General features: G+C 45.3%; 1 long non-coding RNA gene across 7 annotated transcripts; it reads right to left on the bottom strand.

Annotated features, from left to right (window-relative positions):
• Positions 1-17,317: 17,317 nt before the first annotated feature.
• Positions 17,318-27,279, bottom strand: LOC123127848 (uncharacterized). 7 transcript variants are annotated; one of them, XR_006462831.1, is made up of 7 exons: positions 26,116-27,278; positions 25,828-26,018; positions 25,516-25,746; positions 20,186-20,216; positions 19,861-19,970; positions 19,438-19,627; positions 17,325-18,242 (listed from the first exon to the last, which is right to left on the bottom strand). It is a non-coding gene; the product is annotated as an uncharacterized lncRNA (long non-coding RNA). The 7 variants fall into 7 exon arrangements; XR_006462845.1 differs by having other exon boundaries at positions 17,326-18,242; positions 25,828-26,015; XR_006462848.1 differs by having other exon boundaries at positions 17,329-18,242; positions 25,828-26,521; positions 26,594-27,279.
• Positions 27,280-27,462: the final 183 nt, after the last annotated feature.

The raw sequence follows: 27,462 nt of genomic DNA, 5'->3' as shown, positions 1-27,462 counted from the left end.
TAATATATGTTAAGCATGATAGTTCATCAATTCCTTCAAAATATAGCCACCGTCGTGCTCTAAAGATATAAGTGAAGCACTAGAGCAACTACCTAGCTCAAAAGATATAAGTGAAGTCCAAAGAGTACTCTAATAAATTCATGATTAATGTGTGTCCCCCTCAAAAAGGTGTGTCCAGCAAGGATGATTGTGGCAAACTAACAAGCAAATAAAGCAAAGACTCGTATAATACACGATGCTCCAAGCAAAACACATATCGTGTAGTGAATAAAAATATAGCCTGAAGTAATTTACCGATGGATTGTAGACAAAAGAGGGGATGCCTTTCGGGGCATCCCCAAGCTTAGACGCTTGGTTGCCCTTCAATATTACCTTGTGGTGCCATGGGCATCCCCAAGCTTAGGCTCTTGCCACTCCTTATTCCATAGCCCATCGAAACATCACCCAAAACATGAAAACTTCACAACACAAAACTCAACAGAAAACTCGTGGGATCCATTAGTGAAACAAAGCAAATCACCACTTTTAGGTACTATTGTAAACTCATTCCAATTTTATATTTGCATTATATCTAATGTATTCTAACTTCACCATGGTTAATACCCCCCGATACAACCCATAGATTCATCAAAACAAGCGAACAACACAATAAAAACAGGATATGTCAAAAACAGAACAGTCTATAGTAATCATGACTTTATCCAAATTTCTGTAACTCCAAAAATTATAAAAAATTATGAAAACGTGGGCCATTTGTATATAAATCCTGTGTAAAACATTCATAATTTTATCAAGCTCCAATTTTTTTAACAATTCTGCTACTAGAAGCAAAAGTTTTTATTTTTTCACAGAATCAAATCAACAATCTTCCAAATCATCCCTGCCGCGGGATATTCGCGGCCACCTATGGGACCAGGTGGCCCCTTGCTGGTTCAGCGGGGGGGGGGGGGGATGTCGCGTTGCACAAAGAGCAGATTAGCGCACGGCAGCACGACAGAGAGCACACGAGCAATTTACCCAGGTTCGGGCCACCGCGAGGCGTAAGACCCTACTCCTGATTTGGTGGTGCGTAGTACACTTGCCCGACAGGGTTTGCCTCGGGGCTGTAGCGGATACGTGCGTACGGTGGCTTGGGTTCATCAACTTTTTAACCCTTTCTACGGGTGCCATGGGCCTCCTTTTATAGATTAAGGGGTCACCATAGTGGCAAAGTGGTCATTATCCACTGATATGATAGCGAACAGTGCTATCATACCTAACTCTGCAGGCTGACAGGGTACATTAAATGCACCGCTTAGTGCCACATCACTGGTTGCCCGGCAAGGCTTGTCGGGCTATCTCGCCAGTTCCGTGCCTGTTCTCTTGACACGTCACAGGACGAGTGTCATCTGCGGGTTTTTTCTGTAGGAAATGACCGCCATGTGGCAAACGGCTGCCACTTAATCACCTTGCGGCTTGACACCACACTGATTTATGACGTGGATCATGCTAGAGTGGTTGGCGGGGTGGTTCAACCCCCCACGAACCCCTGCAGGCTCTGCCGAGGAGTCTTGGTTGCTTGCTTCTGGTGGTGGCCTCGCCCCTTGCCAGGCTCGCCTGCCCGGCAAGGGAGGCCCTTCTCTTGTAGATATCTCGTTCTTCTGGCTTTATCTCGGTCTCTCTGAGCTGCATGTTGGTTCTTCAAGTCTCTTGGTTCATCACTCTTTGACTTGAGCTGGTGCTTGTCCATGCATGAGTCAGGGGAAAATGCATGGCCCTGTATATTTTTCCCGACATAAGCCCCCGGGCCTAAGCCACACATGTCGCGTGGCACATTGGGTTAGGCCCTGATACGTCTCCAACGTATCTATAATTTTTGATTGTTCCATGCTATCATATTACCCATTTTGGATGTTTATGGGCTTTATTTTACACATTTATATCATTTTTGGGACTAACCTACTAACTGGAGGCCCAACCCGTATTGCTGTTTTTTTGCCTATTTCAGTATTTCGAAGAAAAGAAATATCAAACGGAGTCCAAACGGAATGAAACCTTCGGGAGCATGATTTTTGGAACGAACGTGATCCAGAGGACTTGGAGTACAAGTCAAGAAACAGCCGAGGCCTCCACGAGATAGGAGGGCGCCCCCCCTGTAGGGCGCTCCCCCCTGTCTCGTGGGCCCCTCGGGCGTCCACCGACGTACTTCTTCCTCCTATATAAGCCTACGTACCCCGAAAACATCTAGGGGCAGGACGAAACACAATTTCCACCACCGTAACCTTCTGTATCCGCGAGATCCCATCTTGGAGCCTTCACCGGCACTCTGCCGAAGCGGGAATCGACCACGAAGGGCTTCTACATCAACATCCTTGCCTCTCCGATGAGTTGTGAGTAGTTTACCACAGACCTACCGGTCCATAGTTATTAGCTAGATGGCTTCTTCTCTCTTTTTGGATCTCAATACAATGTTCTCCCCCTCTCTTGTGGAGATCTATTCGATGTAATCTATTTTTGCGGTGTGTTTGTCGAGATCCGATAAATTGTGGGTTTATGATCAGATTTATCTATGGATAATAATTGAATCTTCTCTGAATTCTTTTATGTATGATTGAGTTATCTTTGCAAGTCTCTTCGAATTATCAGTTTGGTTTGGCCTACTAGATTGGTCTTTCTTGCCATGGGAGAAGTGCTTAGCTTTGGGTTCAATCTTGCGGTGTCCTTACCCAGTGACAGAAAGGGTTGCAAGGCACGTATTGTATTGTTGCCATCGAGGATAACAAGATGGGGTTTATATCATATTGCTTGAGTTTATCCCTCTACATCATGTCATCTTGCTTAATGCGTTACTCTGTTCTTATGAACTTAATACTCTAGATGCATGCTGGATAGCGGTCGATGTGTGGAGTAATAGTAGTAGATGCAGGCAGGAGTCGGTCTACTTGTTATGGACGTGATGCCTATATACATGATCATGCCTAGATAATGTCATAATTATTCACTTTTCTATCAATTGCTCGACAGTAATTTGTTCACCCACCGTAATACTTATGTTCTCGAGAGAAGCCTCTAGTGAAACCTATGGCCCCCTGGTCTATCTCTTATCATATTTGCTTTCAATCTACTTTTATTTGCATCTTTATTTTCTGCATCTATATTATAAAATACCAAAAATATATTTATCTTATCATACTATCTCTATCAGATCTCACTTTCGCAAGTGGTCGTGAAGGGATTGACAACCCCTTTGTCGCGTTGGTTGCGAGTTCTTTATTTGTTTGTGTAGGTTCATGGGACTTGTTGAGGAGCCTCCTACTGGATTGATACCTTGGTTCTCAAAAAACTGAGGAAATACTTACGCTACTATTGTTGGATCACCTTCTCCTCTTCGAGGAAAACCAACGCAAGCTCAAGACGTAGCAAGTAGGATTTCTGGCGCCGTTGCCGGGGAGGTCTTCGCCAAGTCAAGACATACCAAGTACCCATCACAAACTCATCTCCCTCGCATTTACATTATTTGCCATTTGCCTCTCGTTTTCCTCTCCCCCACTTCACCCTTGCCGTTTTATTCGCCCTCTCTTTCCCAATCTCCTCCTCTCTTTCTCGCTTGCCTTTTTCTGTTTGCTTGTGTGTTAGATTACTTGTTGCCATGGCGCAGGATAATACCAAATTGTGTGATTTATCGAATACCAATAATAATGATTTCCTTAGTACTCCGATTGCTCCTCTTAATGATGTCGAGTCTTGTGAAGTCAATGCTGCTTTGCTGAATCTTGTTATGAAAGATCAATTTGCCGGCCTTCCTAGTGAAGATGCCGCTACTCATCTAAACAACTTTGTTGATTTGTGTGATATGCAAAGAAGAAAGATACATATAACAATATTGTCAAATCTAAGTTATTTCCATTTTCACTTAGAGATCGTGCTAAAGTTTGGTTTTCGTCTTTGCCTAAAAATAGTATTGATTCTTGGAACAAGTGCAAAGATGCTTTTATCTCTAAGTATTTTCCTCCCGCTAAGATCATCACTCTTAGGAACGATATTATGAAATTTAAACAAATTGATCATGAGCATGTTGCCCAATCTTGGGAAAGAATGAAATTGATGCTTCGTAATTGCCCTACTCATGGTTTGAATTTATGGATGATCATACAAAAATTTTATGCCGGTTTGAACTTTGCTTCTAGAAATTTCTTAGATTTGGACGCGAGAGGCACGTTTATGGAAATCATGTTGGGAGATGCTACAAAACTTCTTGATAATATTATGGCTAATTATTCTCAATGGCACACCGAAAGATCTTCTAGTAAAAAAGTGCATGCTATAGAAGAAATCAATGTTTTGAGTGGAAAGATGGATGAACTTATGAAATTGTTTGCTACTAAAAACACTCCTTTTGATCCTAATGATATGCCTTTGTATTCCTTGATTGAGAACAATAATGAATCTATGGATGTGGATTTTGTTGGTAGGAATAATTTTGGAAACAATGCTTATAGAGGAAACTTTAATGCTAGACCGTTCCCTAGTATCTCTAATAATTATGGAGATTCCTACAATAATTCTTATGGTAATTTCAATAAGATGCCCTCTGATTTTGAGAATAGTGTGAAAGAATTTATGATTTGTCAAAAGAATTTTAATGCTTTGCTTGAGGAAAAATTGCTCAAAGTTTATGATTTGGCTAGGAACGTTGATAGACTCTCGCTTGATGTTGATTCTCTTAAAATTAGATCTTCTCCTCCTAAGCATGATATCAATGAGTCTCTCAAAGCAATGAGAATTTCCATTGACGAGTGCAAGGAAAGAACCGCTAGATTGCGTGCTAAGAAAGATAGCTTTATAAAAGCGTGTTCTTCTAGTTTTCATGAAAATAATGATGAAAATCTTAAAGTTATTGATGCATCTCATATTAGATCTATGTTTTGCAATATGAATTTTGATGATTATGGGACTGATGATGAATCAACTTTTCCTAAAAGGCGTCCCAAGAATTTGGAGTTTTTAGATCTTGATGCTAATTTTGGTAAAAGTAAGATTGGAGAAGTCACAACTTTAAATAGCATTGAGCCCACTATCTCGGATTTCAAGGAATTTGATTATGATAATTGTTCTTTAGAAGGTTGCATTTTCTTGTTGCAATCTGTTGTTAATTCTCCACATGCTTATAGTCAAAATAAAGCTTTTACCAAACATATTGTTGATGCCTTGTTGCAATCTTTTGATGAAAAACTTAATTTGGAAGTTTCTATACCTAGAAAACTTAATGATGAGTGGGAAACTACTATAAAGATTAAAATTAAAGATTATGAGTGTTTTGCTTTGTGTGATTTGGGTGCTAGTGTTTCCACGATTCCAAAAACTTAATGTGATATTCTAGGTTTCCATGATCTTGATTATTGCTCGTTAAATCTGCACCTTGCGGGTTCCACCATTAAAAAGCCAATGGGAAGGATCAATGATGTTCTTATTGTTGCAAATAGAAATTTGGTGCCCGTGGATTTTATCATTCTTGATATAGATTGCAATCTCTCTTGCCCTATTATTCTTGGTAGACCTTTTCTTAGAACGATTGGTGCGATTATTGATATGAAGGAAGGGAATATTAGATTCCAATTTCCATTAAAGAAAGGCATGGAGCACTTTCCAAGAAATAAAGTCAAATTACCTTATGAATCTATCATGCGGGCTACTTATGAATCAAGTGCCAAAGATGGCACTCCTTAGTTCTATCTTCGCTTTTATGCCTAGCTAGGGGCGTTAAACGATAGCGCTAGTTGGGAGGGAACCCAATTTTCTTTATGTTCTTTGTTTTTGTTCCTTTTTAGTGTTAAAATTTTGTTTCTATTTTCTGTTTAGATATGTTTTTATGTCTTAGTTAGTGTTTGTGCCAAGTAGAACCTATAGGATAAACTATGATGATAGTTGATTTGATTCTGCTGAAAAACAGAAACTTTGCGCTCACGAGAAAAAAATAAATAAATCACAAAAACGTGTTTTTGCATTGATTCTTTTTGCTGCTGATCAATAAACAAATTGTCCAGTACTTCCTATTTTGGTAGGATATTTAGAGTTCCAGAAGTTTGCGTTAGTTACAGATTGCTACAGACTATTCTGTTTTTGACAGATTCTGTTTTTCGTGTGTTGTTTGCTTATTTTGATGCATCTATGGCTAGTAAAATAGTTTATAAACCATAGAGAAGTTGTAATATAGTAGGTTTAACACCAAAATAAATAAAGAATGAGTTAATTACAGTATCTTATGTGGTGGTTTTGTTTTCTTTCACTAACGGAGCTTATAAGATTTCCTGTTGAGTTTTGTGTTGTGAAGTTTTCAAGTTTTAGGTAAAGCTTTTATGGACTATGGAATAAAGGGTGGCAAGAGCCTAAGCTTGGGGATGGCCAAGGCACCCCAAGATATTCAAGTATAGCCAAAAGCCTAAGCTTGGGGATGCCCCGGGAAGACATCCCCTCTTTCGTCTTCGTTCATTGGTAACTTTACTTGGAGCTATATTTTTATTCGCCACATGATATGTGTTTTGCTTGGAGCGTCGTGTATTATATTAGTCTTTGATTTTTAGTTTACCACAATCAGCCTTGCTGTACACACCTTTTTGGATAAGCCTATTTGATTAGAATTTGCTAGAATACTCTATGTGCTTCACTTATATCTTTTGAGCTCGATAGTTTTTGCTCTAGTGCTTCACTTATATCTTTTAGAGCACGGTGGTGTCTTAATTTTGGAGAAATTGATAGTCTCTCATGCTTCACTTATATTATTTTGAGAGACTTTTAGAACAGCATGATATTTGCTTTGGTTACAAATTTGGTCCTAGAATGATGAGCATCCAAGTTGGGTATAATAAAAACTATCATAGAAATTGAATTGGATGCTATGATCAATTTGTTGCTTGATAATTATTTTGAGATATAAAGGTAGTAATGTTAGGTTCATGCTAGTGGATAATTATGAAATTGAGAAATACTTTTGTTGAAGTTGGCAAGTCCCGTAGCATGCACGTATGGTAAAAGTTGTGTGACAAATTTGTTGCATGAGGTGCTATTTTGAGTGTCTTCCTTATGAGTGGCAGTCAGGGACGAGCGATGGAATTTTTCCTACCAATCTATCCCTCTTGGGGCATGCATAGTAGTACTTTGCTTCGAGGGTGAAGTATATTTTTGCAATAAGTATATGAGTTCTTTATGACTAATGTGAGTCCATGGATATACGTACACTCATCCTTCCACTTTGCTAGTTTTTCTTATTACCGCGCAACTCTCTTCGGTATTGAACCCATTATTTACCTTCCTCAAAACAGCCACCATACCTACCTATTATGGCATTTCCGTAGCCATTCCGAGATATATTGCCATGCAACTTTCCACCGTTCCATTTATTATGTCACGTTTCATCATTGTCATATTGCTCTTTGCATGATCATGTAGTTGACATCATATTTGTGGCAAAGCCACCTTCATAATTTTCATACATGTCGCTCTTGATTCATTGCATATCCCGTACACCGCGGAGGCATTCACATAGAGTCATATTTTGTTCTAGCTTTGAGTTGTAATTTTTGAGTTGTAAATCCATAAAAGTGTGATGATCTTCATTATTAGAGCATTGTCCTAGTGAGGAAAGGATGATGAAGACTATGATTCCCCCACAAGTCGTGATGAGACTTCGGACTTTATAAAAATAAAAGAGGCCAAAGAAGCCCACCAAAAAGAAAAAAAAGGGAAAGAAAAAAAAGAAAAAGAAAAAAAGAAAGAAAAAAAAGAGGAAAAAAATGAGAGAAAAAGAGAGAAGGGACAATTGCTACTATCTCTTTTTCCACACTTGCGCTTCAAAAATAGCACCATGATCTTCATAATAGAGAGTCTCATATGTTGTCACTTTCATATACTAGTGGGAATTTTTCATCATAGAACTTGGCTTGTATATTTCAATGATGGGCTTCCTCAAAGTGCCCTAGGTCTTCGTGAGCAAGCAAGTTGGATGTACACCCACTTAGTTTCTTTTGTTGAGCTTTCATATATTTATAGCTCTAGTGCATCCGTTGCATGGCAATCCCTACTCACTCACATTGATATCTATTGATGGGCATCTCCATAGCCCGTTGATACGCCTAGTTGATGTGAGACTATCTTTTCCCACTTTTTGTCCTTACAACCACCATATTAGACCACCATAGTGCTATGTCCATGGCTTGCGCTCATGTATTGTGTAAGAGTTGAAAAAGCTGAAGCGTGTTAAAAAGGATGAACCAATTGCTCGGCTCGTCATCGGGGTTGTACATGATGGGAGTATTTTGTGTAATGAAAATGAAGCATGGCCTAACTATATGATTTTGTAGGGATAAGCTTTCTTTGGCTACGTTATTTTGATAGGACATGATTATTTGTTAGTATGCTTTGAAGCATTTTTATTTTTATGTTTTATAAGCTTTTATCTTGAATCATTTGGATCTGAACATTCATGCTACATTAAAGAAAATTACATTGAGAATTATGCTAGGTAGCATTCCACATCAAAAATTTCTTCTTTATCATTTACCTACTCGAGGACGAGCAGGAATTAAGCTTGGGGATGCTTGATACGTCTCCAACGTATCTATAATTTTTGATTGTTCCATGCTATTATATTACCCCTTTTGGATGTTTATGGGCTTTATTTTACACATTTATATCATTTTTGTGACTAACCTACTAACCGGAGGCCCAACCCGTATTGCTGTTTTTTTTGCCTATTTCAGTATTTCGAAGAAAAGGAATATCAAACGGAGTCCAAACGGAATGAAACCTTCGGGAGCGTGATTTTTGGAACGAACGTGATCCAGAGGGCTTGGAGTACAAGTCAAGAAACAGCCGAGGCCTCCACGAGATAGGAGGGCGCCCCCCCCCCTGTAGGGCGCGCCCCCTGTCTCGTGGGCCCCTCGGGCGGCCACCGACGTACTTCTTCCTCCTATATAAGCCTACGTACCCCGAAAACATCCAGGGGCAGGACGAAACACAATTTTCACCACCGTAACCTTCTGTATCCGCGAGATCCCATCTTGGAGCCTTCGCCGGCACTCTGCCAGAGTGGGAATCGACCACGGAGGGCTTCTACATCAACATCCTTGCCTCTCCGATGAGTTGTGAGTAGTTTACCACAGACCTACGGGTCCATAGTTATTAGCTAGATGGCTTCTTCTCTCTTTTTGGATCTCAATACAATGTTCTCCCCCTCTCTTGTGGAGATCTATTCGATGTAATCTCTTTTTGCGGTGTGTTTGTCGAGATCCGATGAATTGTGCGTTTATGATCAGATTTATCTATGGATAATAATTGAATCTTCTCTGAATTCTTTTATGTATGATTGAGTTATCTTTGCAAGTCTCTTTGAATTATCAGTTTGGTTTGGCCTACTAGATTGGTCTTCCTTGCCATGGGAGAAGTGCTTAGCTTTGGGTTCAATCTTGCGGTGTCCTTACCCAGTGACAGAAAGGGTTGCAAGGCATGTATTGTATTGTTGCCATCGAGGATAACAAGATGGGGTTTATATCATATTGCTTGAGTTTATCCCTCTACATCATGTCATCTTGCTTAATGCGTTACTCTATTCTTATGAACTTAATACTCTAGATGCATGCTGGATAGCGATCGATGTGTGGAGTAATAGTAGTAGATGCAGGTAGGAGTCGGTCTACTTGTTATGGACGTGATGCATATATACATGATCATGCCTAGATAACGTCATAATTATTCGCTTTTCTATCAATTGCTCGACAGTAATTTGGTCACCCACCGTAATACTTATGTTCTCGAGAGAAGCCTCTAGTGAAACCTATGGCCCCCGGGTCTATCTCTTATCATATTTGCTTTCAATCTACTTTTATTTGCATCTTTATTTTCTGCATCTATATTATAAAATACCAAAAATGTATTTATCTTATCATACTATCTCTATCAGATCTCACTTTTGCAAGTGGCCGTGTAGGGACTGACAACCCCTTTGTCGCGTTGGTTGCAAGTTCTTTATTTGTTTGTGTAAGTTCGTGGGACTTGTTGAGGAGCCTCCTACTGGATTGATACCTTGGTTCTCAAAAAACTGAGGGAAATACATATGCTACTATTGCTGCATCACCCTCTCCTCTTCGAGGAAAACCAACGCAAGCTCAAGACGTAGCAGGCCCCAAACAGTGCGCGGACACGTGGCAGGTAGAGGACTATGATGGTTTGCCACGATGACTAGTCAATCCAAGGTCCACCTCCACGCAATTACTGCGTGTCGTGGGGTCGTGGGACCATTGTAGTTAAGGTAAAACGGTAACTTTCTGAAGCATCGCACCCCTGTCCTACTCCCCCCCCCCTTAAGAGTAGGGTAAAACGGAGCAGTACAATTCACCTATTCCTTGCGCCGCTCCCCCGTCCTCTTCCTGCACAAGCCGAGCAACAATTCCCAAACCCGCTTCTCCTTTCTCCGCCACCCAATGAATCTCTCCCCCTTCGCGTTGCCACCGAAATGGGAAGAAACCCGCAAAGAAGCCTATGACCGCAGCGAAGGAGTCTGTCACCAAGGGGAACAAGAGGTCGGCAAAGCTGAACAAGAAGCGGAGCGAGGATGTCGTCTTCGTTCCGTCCTCTCTGAGTGGCCCCGTCCTTCAGGCGAGGTACGGGTACCTGTGGAGGCGGCCCGTCGAGATGGGACACGGGGCGCCCGTAGTCTTCGAGGCGGGTGTGGTGAATCCCCCCAGTTCTTATCGGTTCTTTGTCGCCTATTTCATCTGCGGACCGTGCCCTCCTTTTTCTAAGTTCTTTGAGGCAATCATGAACATCTATGGGTTCCACCTCCTTGATTTCACGCCGAATGCAATGGCAACCATGGCCATCTTTGCGCATTTGTGCGAGAATTTTGTCGAGGTGAAGCCCAATGTGGATCTATTCTGTCATTACTTTGTCCCGCGGGTGGAGAGCAGGGTAACCGCTCTGGGATCATCAGCTGGATACCACGTCGAAGAAGAATTACCTCCCGGGGTACCAACGCAAGAGATGGGATGAATGGAGAGGGGATTGGTGATGGATCCAGGACAAAGAAGCCCTTGAGTTTTGTGAAGCGCGGCAATGATTGGAGCGCCAAGGGCCTCTCTGATGACAGGTTGCGCCCGACAATTAATAGGATCATCCGCCTGGCGTCTGCCGGGTTAATCATCGAGCATGTGGGGGCAGACTTCCTCCTCCGCCGAATCTCACCGCTACAGGATAGGGATAGGCTTGCGTGGTTGTACGGCTGTGCTGCGGACATGATGAGATTGTTGTCGGGGTTGGCCAATAATTTGTCAGTTTATGGTCACACTTGGTTGTGCGACCAGCTGTTTGGTCGTTTCGAGATGTTCAAGCTCCCGTCAACCGTCGTCCCCCTGAATGTCAACTCTACCCAAGATCAAATACTAAAGTGGATGCCAAATTGCAACGCCGAGGGAGTGTCGGGCACTTGGCAGCTCCCTTCTCTTGATGAAGAGCTCCAGTGGTTGAGTACTTTGGTGGAGAAGGCCACCAGAACAGCAGATGGAATGTATAAGCGCACCTCCGCTGTGGAGGTAGCGTATATTCTGAAAAGAGTCGTGTAGGACAAGGCTGTCCATTGCACAGAAATCGAGAAGGCCACGAAGACCGGGAAAGGCAAAGGGAAGGCTAGAAATGGAAGCTCTTCCCAGGGCAGTAGTGAGGCGCAAACCACAAAGGAGCTTGCTGGGGATAACTTTGCCGGGCTAGATGCTCTAGCCAAGGCGGCCACGGAGCTCCAGGAGGGAGAGGAGGATGAGAGGGAGGAGAGCATGGCAGCGGCCCTTGAAGAGGAGGAGTGGCTTGCGGCAGGGTCGCAAGCTCCCGCACTGGACCTAGACCAGCGCACCCGCAGGCGCGCTGCAGTCCGAGGAGCGGTGCCACCCACCAAGAAGGTGAAGAAGACCTCCACCAACACTACCAAGGTCGAGGGAGCGTGTCTCCAATCCCCTTGTCTTGCTCGGGCCAGGGCATCTTCTGCCAAACGGCCGGTGGTCTTGGAGGAGGAGTCCAGCCCCCGCTCCGGCTCGAGCTCCCCCAGAGCTCATCTTCCCCGGAGACTTTGATGTCGCGGCAGGCACCAAAGCTACCGGGGAGCTCCTCCCTCCCGCCTCAAAAGAGAGGACGGGAGTCCCCTCCTCCCACAGAGTTCAACTTGAACTCCATGCTTACCATAGAAGAGTAAGGATGATTCCTCTTTGTGGTAGATATCTTCCTAAGTAGGTTTGAATGCTTTCTGCCAAGTAACCTCTTGTTCTTGTTGTTGTCGGCAGGGAAATGGAGGAGGGGGAGACCCTTGTCCACCACTCCCTGAAGAGACTCCGACGCCTTGGGTCGCTGAAGGGCGTAGAGGGCTCGGCTTCAACATGGAAGGATGTAGAAGATCCCACGCCGAGCCCCCAGCTCAGCCCCCGGCCTGGGAGTGGAGATTGGACCCCACCCGCCGAAGATGATGGAGACAGTCCTTCTGCCCCCTCGCGTGAAGGAGGGGGTGAGGTAACGCAGAGCGAGCCACTTCTTGAGGAGCATGTCTCCCCTGCCGCCCAAGCTGAAGATGTCGTCATGGAATCCTCCGTGGCAGAGATGGCGCAGAAGGCTGCCAAGTCTACCCCGACAGAGGACGAGGCTCGCGACCCGGCAACGACTGCTGCAGGCGAAACAGAGACCCCTGCCTGGCAGACTTCCCCAGGTATCTTGCTTAATTCTTCTTTTCTTTTATACTCTAGCTGCCTCCACTGGCTTCTGTATTTGCTTCGAGACTTCCATCCTTCTGTTTGTTAACTGGCCCCTTCCACCCGCAGCTCCCCAGGCCGAAGAGCCAGACTTGTTGGAGGTGGTGGCGGACATAGGCAGGTCCACCGCAGATGAAGCCACGAAGGTCGCGACTACTGAGGGGCAGGATCTCACTGCCGGGGGGACACAAGGTTCCTTGGCAGTGGTGGAGCATTCTCTTGAGAGCGCCCCAACAAGGGAAGTGGTTATCGAGGTGAAGATTCCTCATCAAACCATGGGTCCACTCCCTCCCTACGGGGGTGCTGCTGATGCCTCGCCGTCTTCCTCGAACATGCTGGCCATGGTGCCGCAGTTTCCTGATATCGGAGCCCCGGTCCATCCTTGACAGTCGCCGAGCTCGATGAAGAGCTTCAGCGGCTCCTGGTACCGTTGCATCTGGGAGGCAGGGAGCCGATGACTCAGCTGCCATCACCATGGATTTGTCCTTCATCGAGTCCATGGCAGTGGGCTTGAAAGAAATGCAGGCCCGACACAATCAGAAGTGGCAAGAGCTCAAGAGACGGCGTGAATCCGCTGACAAAGTGGATCAGAGACTGAAGGACAAGTGCCTGGAGCTTCACAAATGGCACGACAGGCAGTTCAAGGTGCTCATGAGGCAGCAAGAGACTCTTCATATGATGAGAGAGGATGTCCTGGCTCGGGAGAGGCGCATGGCAAAGCACAAGGCATCTCTAGACGCCAAGGAGAGGGAGATCTCCCTCCAGGAAGAGAATCTTGAAGTTACTCTCCGGGCCAAGGATGAAAATTTGGAGGCCTTGGTCCAGCAACGCACCAAGGAATTGGAGGACAAGCATGGGGCTGCCCTGGACACTCTCATCACTGACCGTGCTGCCCGGCTGAAGAAGCTGGTCGATGATTTAGACGCCGCATCGTCTGCTAAGGCTGAGCTCGCCCGACAGGTGGCCAAACTGAATGAAGACCTTGCCGAGAGTTCCAAGAAGGTGGAGGTGCTTAAAGAGGAAGCACGGCATGCAGAGCTCCACCTGGTTGACGTGCACTCGTAGCTATACTCCAAGACCCAAAGCTTGGAAACCGCCAATGGCAACATCTCTGACATGAAGGCGAGGATTGGATCGCTGGAGCGGTCGGCGGAGTCCCTTGAATCCCGGCAGCAGTTGCTGTCTAAGGATTTGGAAGATGCCAAGTGTCTCCGGCAAGATGCAGAGGGCAGGCTGAAGAACCAGGTCAACATGAGCAACCTCTGGATCAAGAGCCTGGCTGATATCGCAGAACATCTTGGAGCCCAAGCTGCGGCGATGGGTATGGACGGCCCAGTCTATTCAGCCAGCAAGCAGGAGGTCCCGAGTGTCAAGCTGGGGATCTTCTTCAACGAGTGGATCGACAAGCTAAAGATGCATGAAGGGGGGAGGGCCAAGCGTTTTGCGACCGAGTCGTGAAGGCTCGCCCGCGACGCCCTCTTCATGGTCTTGAGCAACATTGCCTGCCACCACCCAGAGCTTGATCTCGATGATGGCTTCAAGAAGCCGCCCACTGGTGCCGACGTCGCTGCTGCTAGAGAGAAGGCTGCTCCCCGCGCCGACAGGGTTCTCCACGTTTAAGCTACCCCACCTGGTCCTGTAATGAAACACGATGCATATCTTGTGTTTAGTCATTTTATCTCCAGCATTCGTGCGAAACCGATGTTTCTAGCTGGATCTTTAAGTGTGTGTTTATCCCTTTGAACTCTATGTGCTTGTGTTCGTATGATCAATTCCTGTGTATGCTCTGGATGACTGCTGATATCATATTGTCGCGATTGTCGTAAGGGTCCGGCCCTTAACAGTCATCTTGGCGTGGATGCGTCTCGGCAGGTTTTTCCTAGGTAGCCCTCGATGCATCCTCTTGACCTGCGAGCGTGGCTCTGGACAGGACGATGGTGCGATCAAAGAAACTAGCCAAGGTTCCATCACACGAGGGTTTTCACGATACGAACACTCATTGGAGTTAAGGGATAAACAACAACAAGAATCTAAAAAAGCACGAACAAGAGATGATAATGTGAACTTTGCTTTTGTTTTAAGCTTCTTTTTCGCCTGCCGGGCCGGGCGCGTTTGACGCGTCCACGGAGCCTGGGGGAGTAGAAGGAAATCTGGTGGTTTCTTCATTCCCAGCATAGGTCGGTATGCATTTCTTGTATCAGGCGAGCATAGGGGCACGACGGTAGCCTTCCTTGGTCTTCTTCCCTTTTGCTTCCCTCCCCTCGAGTCGGTACAACGTCTACCATCGCACGGACCGTGCCAATGTAGGTAGCCTTGCTGAACTATGCTTGCCGGGGTATCAATCGACGGACTCATACATCGCTTTCCTCAGGATTTCCCATAATGGGGGAAATACTGGACCGAGCATCGCATGGTAATCGTCGACGTCGACGATGCCGAGGCTAAAGCAGTTCGGCTGCTGACGAGTTGGAGGGACAAGAAAGACGGAGCTCGTGCCTGCATGTTCCTGTGCCCCTTCCTCTGGGCAGTGCTCGGATGGCGATAACGCCATACGAACCGTCGGAGTAAATCTATCGCCGTCAGCCGCGGCATTGGTCGTAACCGTTGCTATGGAAAATCTTGGAGAGCGGCTGCACGGTGCAAGAGTGGATCTCCCCCACCCTGCTTTTGCGTCGCTGCGGGCACCACGGTCAGTAGCATCGTCGAAGTTGGGGATGACGATGAAGATGACGCGATGCGCATGCTTTCAGGTTTGCGCAAGCGAGCCCCCCTACCTGGCGCGCCAAAGATGTCGCGGGATATCCGCGGCCACCTATGGGATCGGTGTTGGAAATATGCCCTAGAGGCAATAATAAATTAGTTATTATTATTATATTTCCTTGTTCATGATAATCGTTTATTATCCATGCTATAATTGTATTGATAGGAAACTCAGATACATGTGTGGGTATATAGACAACACCATGTCCCTAGTAAGCCTCTAGTTGACTAGCTCGTTGATCAATAGATGGTTACGGTTTCCCGACCATGGACATTGGATGTCGTTGATAACGGGATCACATCATTAGGAGAATGATGTGATGTACAAGACCCAGTCCTAAGCCAAGCACAAAGATCGTGTAGTTCGTATGCTAAAGCTTTTCTAATGTCAAGTATCATTTCCTTAGACCATGAGATTGTGCAACTCCCGGATATCGTAGGAATGCTTTGGGTGTACCAAACGTCACAACGTAACTGGGTGGCTATAAAGGTGCACTACGGGTATCTCCGAAAGTGTCTGTTGGGTTGGCACGAATCGAGACTGGGATTTGTCACTCCGTGTGACGGAGAGGTATCTCTAGGCCCACTCGGTAGGATATCATCATAATGTGCACAATGTGATCAAGGAGTTGATCACGGGATGATGTGTTACGGAACGAGTAAAGAGACTTGCCGGTAACGAGATTGAACAAGGTATCGGGATACCGACGATCGAATCTCGGGCAAGTACTATACCGCTAGACAAAGGGAATTGTACACGGGATTGATTGAATCCTTGACATCATGGTTCATCCGATGAGATCATCGTGGAACATGTGGGAGCCAACATGGGTATCCAGATCCCGCTGTTGGTTATTGATCGAAGAACGTCTCGGTCGTGTCTGCATGGTTCCCGAACCCGTAGGGTCTACACACTTAAGGTTCGATGATGCTAGGGTTATAGGGAATAGATATACGTGGTTACCGATTGTTGTTCGGAGTCCCGGATGAGATCCCGGACGTCACGAGGAGTTCCGGAATGGTCCGGAGGTAAAGATTTATATATGGGAAGTCTTGTTTTGGTCACCGGAAAAGTTTCTGGTGCTATCGGTAACGTACCGAGACCACCGGGAGGGTCCCGGGGGTCCACCAAGTGGGGCCACCAGCCCCAAAGGGCTGCATGGGCCAAGTGTGGGAGGGGACCAGCCCCAGGTGGGCTGGTGCGCCCCCCACCAGGGCCCAAGGCGCCTAGGGTTTGGGGAGGGGGCGCCTCCACCTTGCTTGGGGGGCAAGTTTCCCCCTCTCCCCCCTTGGCCGCACCCTAGATGGGATCTAGGGGCTGCCGCACCTCTTGGGGTGGAAAACCTAGAGGGGGCGCAGCCCCCTCCCTCTTCCCTATATATAGTTGAGGTCTTTGGGGCTGCCAACACATGAGTCTCCCTCTCCCTGGCGCAGCCCTACCTCTCTCCCTCCTCATCTCTCGCGGTGCTTGGCGAAGCACTGCTGGAATACCACGCTCCTCCATCACCACCACGCCGTTGTGCTGCTGCTGGACGGAGTCTTCCCCAACCTCTCCCTCTCTCCTTGTTGGATCAAGGCCTGGGAGACGTCACTGGGTTGTACGTGTTTTGAACGCGGAGGTGCCGTCCGTTCGGCACTAGGATCTCCGGTGATTTGGATCACGACGAGTACGACTCCTTCAACCCCGTTCTCTTGAACGCTTCCGCTTAGCGATCTACAAGGGTATGTAGATGCACTCCTCTCTCTCGTTGCTAGTCTCTCCATAGATAGATCTGGGTGACTCATAGGAAAATTTTGAATTTCTGCTACGTTCCCCAACAATCGGGTGGCCCCTTGTTGGTTCGGCGGGGAGATGTCGCGTTGCAGAAAGAGCAGGTCAGCGCACGGCAGCACGACAGAGAGCACACGAGCAATTTACCCAGGTTCGGTCCACCGCGAGGTGTAAGACCCTACTCCTGATTTGGTGGATTGATGGTGGAATGAATGTGATGGTGAGTAGTACACTTGCCTGACAGGGTTTGCCTCGGGGCTGTAGCGGCTACGCGCGTATGATGGCTTGGGTTCATCAACTTTCCAACCCTTTCTACGAGTGCCATGGGCCTCCTTTTATAAATTAAGGGGTCACCATAGTGGAAAAGTGGTCATTATCCACTGATATGATAGCGAATAGTGCTATCATACCTAACTTTTCGAGCTGATAGGGTGCACTAAATAAACTGCTTAGTGTCACATCACTGGTTGCCCGGCAAGGCTGGCCGGGCTATCTCGCCAACTCCGTGCCTGTTCTCTTGACACGTCGCAGGACGGGTGTCATCTGCGGGTTTCTTCTGTAGGAAATGACCTCCATGTGGCAAATGGCTGCCACTTAATCACCTTGTGGCTTGACACCGCACTGATTGACGACGTGAGTCATGCTAGAGTGGTTGGCGGGGTGGTTTAGCACCCCATGAACCCCGGCAGGCTTTGCCGGGGAGTCTTGGTTGCATGCTTCTGGTGGTGGCCTCGCCCCTTGTCGGGCTCGCCTGCCCGACAAGGGAGGCCCTTCTCTTGTAGATATCTCATTCTTCTGGCTTGATCTTGGTCTCTCTAAGCTGCATGTTGGTTCTTCAAGTCTCTTGGTTCTTCACTCTTTGACTTGAGCTGGTGCTTGTCCATGCACGAGGGGAAAATGCATGCCCCTGTATATTTTCCCCGACAATCCCAAAGGTCTTACTGGCACAAACACTAATTTAAACTCAATATCACCATCATAACAGAATTATAATGGTAAATTATTTAAAAATAGAAAATAAAAATATTAGGTTGTCTCCCAATAAACGCTTTTCTTTAAAGCATTTTAGCTAGGCATTGAGATTTCAATGATACTCACATGAAAGGTAATAATTGAAACACAAAGAGAGAATCATAAAACATGTGATAAACAAATTAAAGTCTAACATGCTTCATATGCATAGGAATTTTATAAGCAAACAAATTATCAAGACAAGAAATATCTAACATATGCAAAGGAGAGGAATAAAACATTGACAATCTCAACATAACGGAAGGTAATTTAGTAACATGAAAACTTCTACAACCATATTTTGCTCTCTTATAATAAATACATATAGGATCATAATCAAATTCAACAATATAGCTAGCACATAACATATTCTCTACATGATCCACATGCATGAAAAGTTGACAACCTTCCAAAATATCGGGATTATCATCAAATAAAGTCACGACCTCTCCAAGCCCATTTTTATCAAAAATTTCATAAGATTGATCATTCTACAAAGTAGTGGGATCATTATTACCTAAAGTTGGAACTCTTCCAAACTCACTTTCAATATTATCGCAAACATATTCGTTACGAGGCTTAAATAAATCTTCAAGATCATAAGAAGAATCACCCTAATTATGATCATTGCAATAAGTAATGGACATATCAAAATTAGCATACCCAAACTTCGAGTTTTGCATATTATTATCACAATTGACATTAATAGAATTTATAGTAACACCGTTGCAATCATGCTTTTCATTCAAGTAGCTATCATTAATCACTTCATAAATTTCTTCTTTTAGCACTTTATCACAATTTTTAGATTCACAAATTTCAAGCAAAACTTCATAAAGATAATCTAGTGCACTCAACCCACTAGCAATTGGTTCATCATAATTAGATATTTAAAAAAAATAGCAAGTGGGTGAGGATCCATAAACTTTTTTACTTCTAATTTGCAATAAACATACAATTATGCCAAGCGAACAAGTAAACAAACTAAGTAACACATAAAGGCAAACAAAAAGGCAAACGGAAAAAGGCAAATATTTTTGTATTTTTTCTGAAAATGTTTTAGAAGTGGGGGAGATGAAAACGAGAGAAAAATGACAAATAATGTAAATTCAAAAGATGAGAATTTATGATAGGTACTTGATAAGCTTGATGTAGATCCTCCCCGGTAATGGCGCCACAATTTTTTCCTGCTACTTCTTGAGCTTGCGTTGGTTTTTTTCTTGAAGAGGAAAGGATGATGCAACAAAGTAGAGATAAGTATTTCCCTCAGCTGAGAATGAAGGTATCAATCTAGTAGGAGGAGCACACATGTCTCCAATAGTTGTACCTACACAAGCAAACAAATACTTTCACCCAACGCGATAAAGGGGTTGTCAATACGTTCACGGTTACTTGCAAGGATGAGATCTGATAGGGATGGATATAAAAGATAAGTAAAAGTGCAAACAAAATAAAAGTCAATAAATTGCAGCAAAGTATTTTTGTGTTTTTGATTTTGTAGATCTAAAAACAATATGATAAAAGATAGACTTAGGGCCATAGTTTTCACTAGAAGCGTACGCGTGCTTTGCTGCGCCGTTTGTCAGACCATTAGTTCTGACTTGTGCTCAATGCACATTCATTTGGTTCATGGGCCAGTTAAGCTCCTGTTCTTTCATTGACACAGATCCCTACAGAAGAACGCAACAAAAAACTTAATCCACTTCAATTTTTAGTTTTATACATGTAAAATCTTAAAAGTACACGGCTTCGGGTTTATTTTTACAAAAGCTAGCACTAAAAGCATGTAAAGTATTTCTAAGTTTTCTAGGATAATGACATCGATCGACACTATGAATTTGTATCTATTCTCAAATAATCTTCAGTCAAATGTACAGGAAACCACCTCACATATAATCTGCTGCAATTTTGGAAACCTGCCAAAGAACCAAAGTATTAGTAAAACAAAATTAGTCAATTAGAGGGCAAAAAAATCATCATCAGTCAAATGTGCAGTATATATAGACAATAGACGTCTCAATATTTCCTCCAGTATTCTTCTCTAGCAAATGCCTATACTGGACACCATTCTCAATTAACCTTCAGTCAAATGTACAAAAATGATGTCTACACACGTCTCCAGTAATATTTCCTTCAGTATTTTTCTCTAGCAAGGAAAATGCTGTCCAATATAGGCATTTGTTGCGTCATCATACAATACCCTTCAGCAGTTCTTCCATATGCAGTGAAGCCAATAGACAACATCGCTAAAAGATAGTGTAGTTATAATAGGGCAAAAATATTGATAGAAAGCAATATTTCAAAGGTATATGATGAGAAAAAACTGATTGTGGTCCCAACTGGAGAAGTAACTCCATATATTGCAATATGCAGGGCAAACATGAAACAATTCCATTTTGTTGTATCATAAATGACCATGAAATCCAATATAAAGAATATTGGTCCCTTTCCACCGCTTGATGGTTTGCAGAAAATGTATGTTTTAAGCTGCACAGTTTTCCATGAAATTTTTCATCTTTCAGATCATCCAATGAGATCAGTTTGAGGACATCGGGAAATGTTGCGAAATAAAACAAAATAGCAGGACATGCAAAAAACCCTGCAAGCTGACGTAAAGAACGAAATATAGCAATCATTCATGACAAAGATTAAATAAACAAAGTTTAGATCCACCCTTATGACATATGCAACAAGTTCACAGGTATCTACCATGTAAATTGTAATGGAAAGAAAAGACCCTGTAACATCTCTTCCTTGGACGACTTAAATGATCATTACAGGCTAAAGTAGAGAACTGAGCTAAAAAGGGATGGCAAGGGAAGGTGCAACAAAGGCCATAACCTAGCAAGAGGTTTCCCAGTTTGTCTAACAACAAGAAGCTTGACTTGTTCCTATATCACGGTGGAGGTCCTATCATGTTTTAACTAAGCATACACACAAACAATTAAGACTATATACAACAAGAAGCTTGACTTGTTCCTATATCACGGTGGAGGTCCTATCATGTTCTAACTAAGCATACACACAAACAATTAAGACTATATGTTTGATGATGTTCCTGCTCAAATAGTTTTCATCAACTTATACTTTACAGGTTCACAATCACAGGTTTGTAATATACAACAATCACAGGTTCATAATATACATGACTCATTACTGCGCTCATCTACAATCACAAAGAGATATTATGTTTTTTTCATGGATGAAAAGGCAACCGCTCTTATTGTGGGTAATTTTGGCAATTTTTCCTACATAAAAAATATGCCATTTAAAAAGCTATTAACAATCATAGTCATATTTTAAAAAAGAAATTGAGAACACATGCTCAGTAGTAAAGTTCTCAACGGGAGTAGGAAATGCAAACAAAGTTCATTGCCATCTGCTGCGGATGTAATATTTAAAATTTCATATTCTTCCCACAAACAATGATGGAGAATAGTAATATAGGAAGGGTTGCAATCTTCAGTATTTTGATTTTCACTTTTGAAGAATTAATATGGAGAACACAGAGAGACCATGACTTTTGTTCATGGCTGTGAAGAGAGAAACAAACTCCGCCTATGTTGTCTCAACATAGCCGGTCCCAAGCCCGGGTAAAGGAGGAGGGTTGTGATAGGCTTGGCGAGCCAACGTAAAAACTCAGCCACTCTTATGGAGATGAAACCCAAAAGATTTTCGTTGGGGCGTAACCCTCTCAGCGACGCGCCACATTGGAACCCGGGTGTGGTGGAAAATGGGCAAGGGCCGGGCCGTCACCCCCCAAGTGGCGCGCCGTATCTTGATCCGGATACGGTGGCAAGTGAGCGAGGATCGGGTCGTCGCATCCTTAGTGGCGCGCTACATCGGCGCCCGGATGTAGTGGAAAATGAGCAAGGGTCTTCGCATTTGACTCGACGAGTGCGAAGGGTAAGGAAGCTAGCCGAGCCTAGGAGGATTCGCTTAGGTAGCTGGAACGTAGGGTCTCTGACAGGGAAGCTTCGGGAGCTAGTTGATGCAGCAGTGAGGAGAGGCGTTGATATCCTTTGCGTCCAAGAAACCAAATGGAGAGGACAGAAGGCGAAGGAGGTGGAGGATACCGGCTTCAAGCTGTGGTACACGGGGACGGCTGCAAACAGAAATGGCGTAGGCATCTTGATCAACAAGAGCCTCAAGTATGGAGTGGTAGACGTCAGGAGACGTGGGGACCGGATTATCCTGGTCAAGCTGGTAGCTGAGGACTTGGTTCTCAATGTTATCAGCGCATATGCCCTGCAAGTAGGCCACAATGAGAACACCAAGAGGGAGTTCTGGGAAGGCTTGGAAGACATGGTTAGGAGTGTACCGATTGGTGAGAAGCTCTTCATAGGAGGAGACCTCAATGGCCACGTGGGTACATCTAACACAGGTTTTGAAGGGGCGCATGGGGGCTTTGGCTATGGCATCAGGAATCAAGAAGGAGAAGATGTCTTAAGCTTTGCTCTAGCCTACAACATGATTGTAGCTAACACCCTCTTTAGAAAGAGAGAATCACATCTGGTGACTTTTAGTAGTGGCCAACACTCTAGCCAGATTGATTTCATCCTCTCGAGAAGAGAAGATAGGCGTGCGTGCCTAGACTGTAAGGTGATACCTGGCGAGAGTGTTGTACCCCAGCATAAGCTGGTGGTTGCTGACTTCCGCTTTCGGATTCGTGTCCAGCGGGATAAGCGTGCCAAGGTCGCTAGAACGAAGTGGTGGAAGCTCAAGGGGGAGGTAGCTCAGGTGTTCAAGGAGAGGGTATTTAAGGAGGGCCCTTGGGAGGAAGGAGGGGATGCGGACAATGTGTGGATGAATATGGCGACTTGCATTCGTAAGGTGGCCTCAGAGGAGTTTGGAGTGTCCAGGGGAAGGAGAAGCGAAGATAAGGATACCTGGTGGTGGAATGATGATGTCCAGAAGGCGCTTAAAGAGAAGAAAGATTGCTTCAGACGCCTATACCTGGATAGGAGTGCAGACAACATAGAGAAGTACAAGATGGCGAAGAAGGCCGCAAAGCAAGCTGTTGGTGAAGCAAGGGGGCGGGCATATGAGGACCTCTACCAACGGTTAGGCACGAAGGAAGGTGAAAGGGACATCTATAAGATGGCTAAGATCCGGGAGAGGAAGACGAGGGATATTGGCCAAGTCAAATGCATCAAGGACGGAGCAGGCCAACTCTTGGTGAAGGACGAAGAGATTAAGCATAGATGGCGGGAGTACTTCGACAAGCTGTTCAATGGGGAGAATGAGAGTTCTACCATTGAACTGAATGACTCCTTTGATGAGACCAGCATGCGTTTTGTGCGGCGCATCCAGGAGTCTGAGGTGAAGGAGGCTTTAAAAAGGATGAAAGGAGGCAAGGCGATGGGCCCTGATTGTATCCCCATTGAGGTGTGGAAAGGTCTCGGGGACATAGCGATAGTATGGCTAACCAAGCTTTTCAACCTCATTTTTCGGGCAAACAAGATGCCAGAAGAATGGAGACGGAGTATATTAGTACCAATCTTCAAGAACAAGGGGGATGTTCAGAGTTGTACTAATTACCGTGGAATTAAGCTGATGAGCCATACAATGAAGCTATGGGAGAGAGTCATTGAGCACCGCTTAAGAAGAATGACAAGCGTGACCAAAAATCAGTTTGGTTTCATGCCTGGGAGGTCGACCATGGAAGCCATTTTCTTGATACGACAACTTATGGAGAGATATAGGGAGCATAAGAAGGACTTGCATATGGTGTTCATTGACTTGGAGAAGGCCTATGATAAGATACCGCGGAATGTCATGTGGTGGGCCTTGGAGAAACACAAAGTCCCAGCAAAGTACATTACCCTCATCAAGGACATGTACAATAATGTTGTGACAAGTGTTCGAACAAGTGATGTCGACACCGATGACTTCCCGATTAAGATAGGACTGCATCAGGGGTCAGCTTTGAGCCCTTATCTTTTTGCATTGGTGATGGATGAGGTCACAAGGGGTATACAAGGAGATATCCCATGGTGTATGCTCTTTGCGGATGATGTGGTGCTAGTTGACGATAGTCGGACGGGGGTAAATAGGAAGTTAGAGTTATGGAGACAAACCTTGGAATCGAAAGGGTTTAGGCTTAGTAGAACTAAAACCGAGTACATGATGTGCGGTTTCAGTACTACTAGCTGTGAGGAGGAGGAGGTTAGCCTTGATGGCCAGGTGGTACCTCGGAAGGACACCTTTCGGTATTTGGGGTCAATGTTGCAGGAGGATGGGGGTATTGATGAAGATGTGAACCATCGAATCAAAGCCGGATGGATGAAGTGGCGCCAAGCTTCTGGCATTCTTTGTGACAAGAGAGTGCAACAAAAGCTAAAAGGCAAGTTCTACAGGACGGCGGTTCGACCCGCAATGTTGTATGGCGCGGAGTGTTGGCCGACTAAAAGGCGACATGTTCACCAGTTAGGTGTGGCGGAGATGCGTATGTTGAGATGGATGTGTGGCCACACGAGGAAGGATCGAGTCCGGAATGATGATATACGAGATAGAGTTGGGGTAGCACCAATTGAGGAGAAGCTTGTCCAACATCGTTTGAGATGGTTTGGGCATATTCAGCGCAGGCCTCCAGAAGCTCCAGTGCATAGCGGACGGCTAAAGCGTGTGGAGAATGTCAAGAGAGGGCGGGGTCGACCGATTTTGACATGGGAGGAGTCCGTTAAGAGAGACCTGAAGGATTGGAGTATCGACAAAGAGCTAGCTATGGACAGGGGTGCGTGGAAGCTTGCTATCCATGTGCCAGAGCCATGAGTTGGTTGCGAGATCTTATGGGTTTCACCTCTAGCCTACCCCAACTTGTTTGGGACTAAAGGCTTTGTTGTTGTTTGTTGTTGTTGTGAAGAGAGAAACACACGATCAATAAGTAGAAGAAACAAAAGCTCCAAAATGCTAATGCTTGATAAAGCATATTAAGAAATGACAGGGAAATCATGTAACACTTGTGCCAGAATTTTATAAGAACATTCCATACCCGACGTAGATCAGGAAATCCATCCACTTTCAATCTAGTTCCTAGAGAGTATACTCAATGAACGCCAAAATAAAACCACTTCAAATTCGGACTTAGCTATCCAATTCGTACCCGAACACAGATTATCTCATGAAATAATTGTTTGAAATTTTTTATACACTACTCCAATTAGCAGGAGTATATCTTACAACTGGCAGGATGTGAAGGAGTAATTCTCCTACCATTGAATATGCCTGATCCTCTCTCTTGTGTAGTAATCTGAAAACTGCAACATCTTCTTTAAGACATATTCTGCACAAATGGTGATAATGTGACTAAGTACTGATTCTAAGCACAATTAACTCAAAAAGGAAATCTAAATCCCTATTGCACCGAGGTGTGTAATGAAGCTCAAGTAGTTTAACTCATATTGCCCATTGTAACTGCATCACAAGGCTGCTGCTGCACCGACGCTGCAAAAGGTAACTTTTGAGTGATTTCAAAACATAAAATATGTCCATCATATACCACAAAAGAGGTTTAATTCAGAGGACCTGTATATGCATGTGTTCAATTGGCTGAGCAAGTTGGTCCTTGAGCATAAATAATTTTAAACCAATATCAGTGGTTGGGCCCATGCACTCCACAAGCTCATGTGTGTCATTTCTGCCATTATCTAGCACCTAAATTTCCAACACAAACACCCAGTGAATGATACTTACTGCAGATGATCAATCATGTACTGCTGAAAGAAAAATGAAACAAAAGGTTAGTCATAGAGAAAATTTGTGTCCTTCGTAAAGGATCAAACACAAATTAGAAGGTTTATTTTTGCGACATACACGAGCAAAACAACTATGTTCTTCCAATGGTAGAAAGCTTCCTATGCCTTCCAATAAAAACGTGATTCAGCGATAGCTTCCTACTTGTGACGACAGTGACCATGTGCAGCCACATCCTGTCGGAGCATGTACATGGCGCCCAACTGCCAGGAGCACACAACATTTGTGTGGGCGAGGGCAAAGGCCTGCTGTCCGTGCTGGCGGACTAGTTAGTGACGGTGCCCTTTAACCTGACCAGCTACTTCACCCTCTTCATCCATGCTGACACCGTCATCCTCTCCATCCTGGACGACACACAGTGGCTGCTGCCTTCCTATGGCAGGGACTGGTAGTGTGTGATCAAACGAACAAACGCAATGCCCAACCCGATGGCATCAGTGACTGGCTGGAAAAAGGGAATGACCACCTAGCAGAAAATCAATGGGTAAAGGACTATAAATCATCTTAGAGAACAGCAAGAAAATGTCATCATACACACCGAATCCCTAAATAGAACGGCTGCACATCACGCCAATCGCCCTATGCAATCCACAAAGAGGGAGGCGAAAATGGAAGGCTGACCAGGACGCCCAGCCGCTAGGACGGAGCAAGATGCAGGCTCAGCACACCCATGACGCGGGAGTTGCGGCGGCAGAACACGGACAGATCGAGGGCAGGCCAACCTGAAGTCAGCGCATCCTCTCTGGCGACCACCGAAGCCCTCACCACTTCCCCTGATGTAATGGCCGCCCTGAAACAACCACCAAACGCGAACGCTGCCGCACCGCCGTCCTCCATCCCGGCGGCCGCACACCGCTCGCCAAAGCCACCGCAGATGAGTCCACACGGCCAGATGTGGCTAGAATGGGCACACGACGAAGCCTCCACTACCACCGACAACACCGGAGCAGGCAGATCTGGCGCGACGCGATCGTCGACCCCCCGCATCGGCTGCCGCCACCGCCGCAGATCCACCCACGCCGCTGGCCCCAAACCCTACCGCGCCGAGCGTCTTCAGCTGCGAGATCCATGGCGCCCCCCATGAGGCGGAGAGAACGGATCCCACCACTGCATGTACCGGCGACAGCAACAGGAGGGAGGAGTCGAGGGGGCTACTGGCCGGGACGGAGTCGTTGCTGCCCGTGGTGCCGGCAAGAGCGACGCAGGGGCTGAGCAAGGCCTTTTCGCGGTGGAGCCTCCCCGCTGAGCAGACCTGGCCAAACGGGCCGGCCCGGCACGGCACGGCACGGCCCGTGCTAATCGTGCCTGGCCCGGCACGGCCCGCCATGGCACGTTTAATAGCCGGGCCGTGCCGTGCCGGCCCACGGGCGCTGCTCCTTGGCCCAGGCACGGCCTGATTAGTAAACG

Source organism: Triticum aestivum, chromosome 1B (assembly GCF_018294505.1).
Source record: "Triticum aestivum cultivar Chinese Spring chromosome 1B, IWGSC CS RefSeq v2.1, whole genome shotgun sequence".
Classification (NCBI taxonomy): Eukaryota; Viridiplantae; Streptophyta; class Magnoliopsida; order Poales; family Poaceae; genus Triticum; species Triticum aestivum.
Note: the sequence above shows the minus strand (reverse complement) of the source record. Positions and strands in the feature narration are given on the sequence as shown.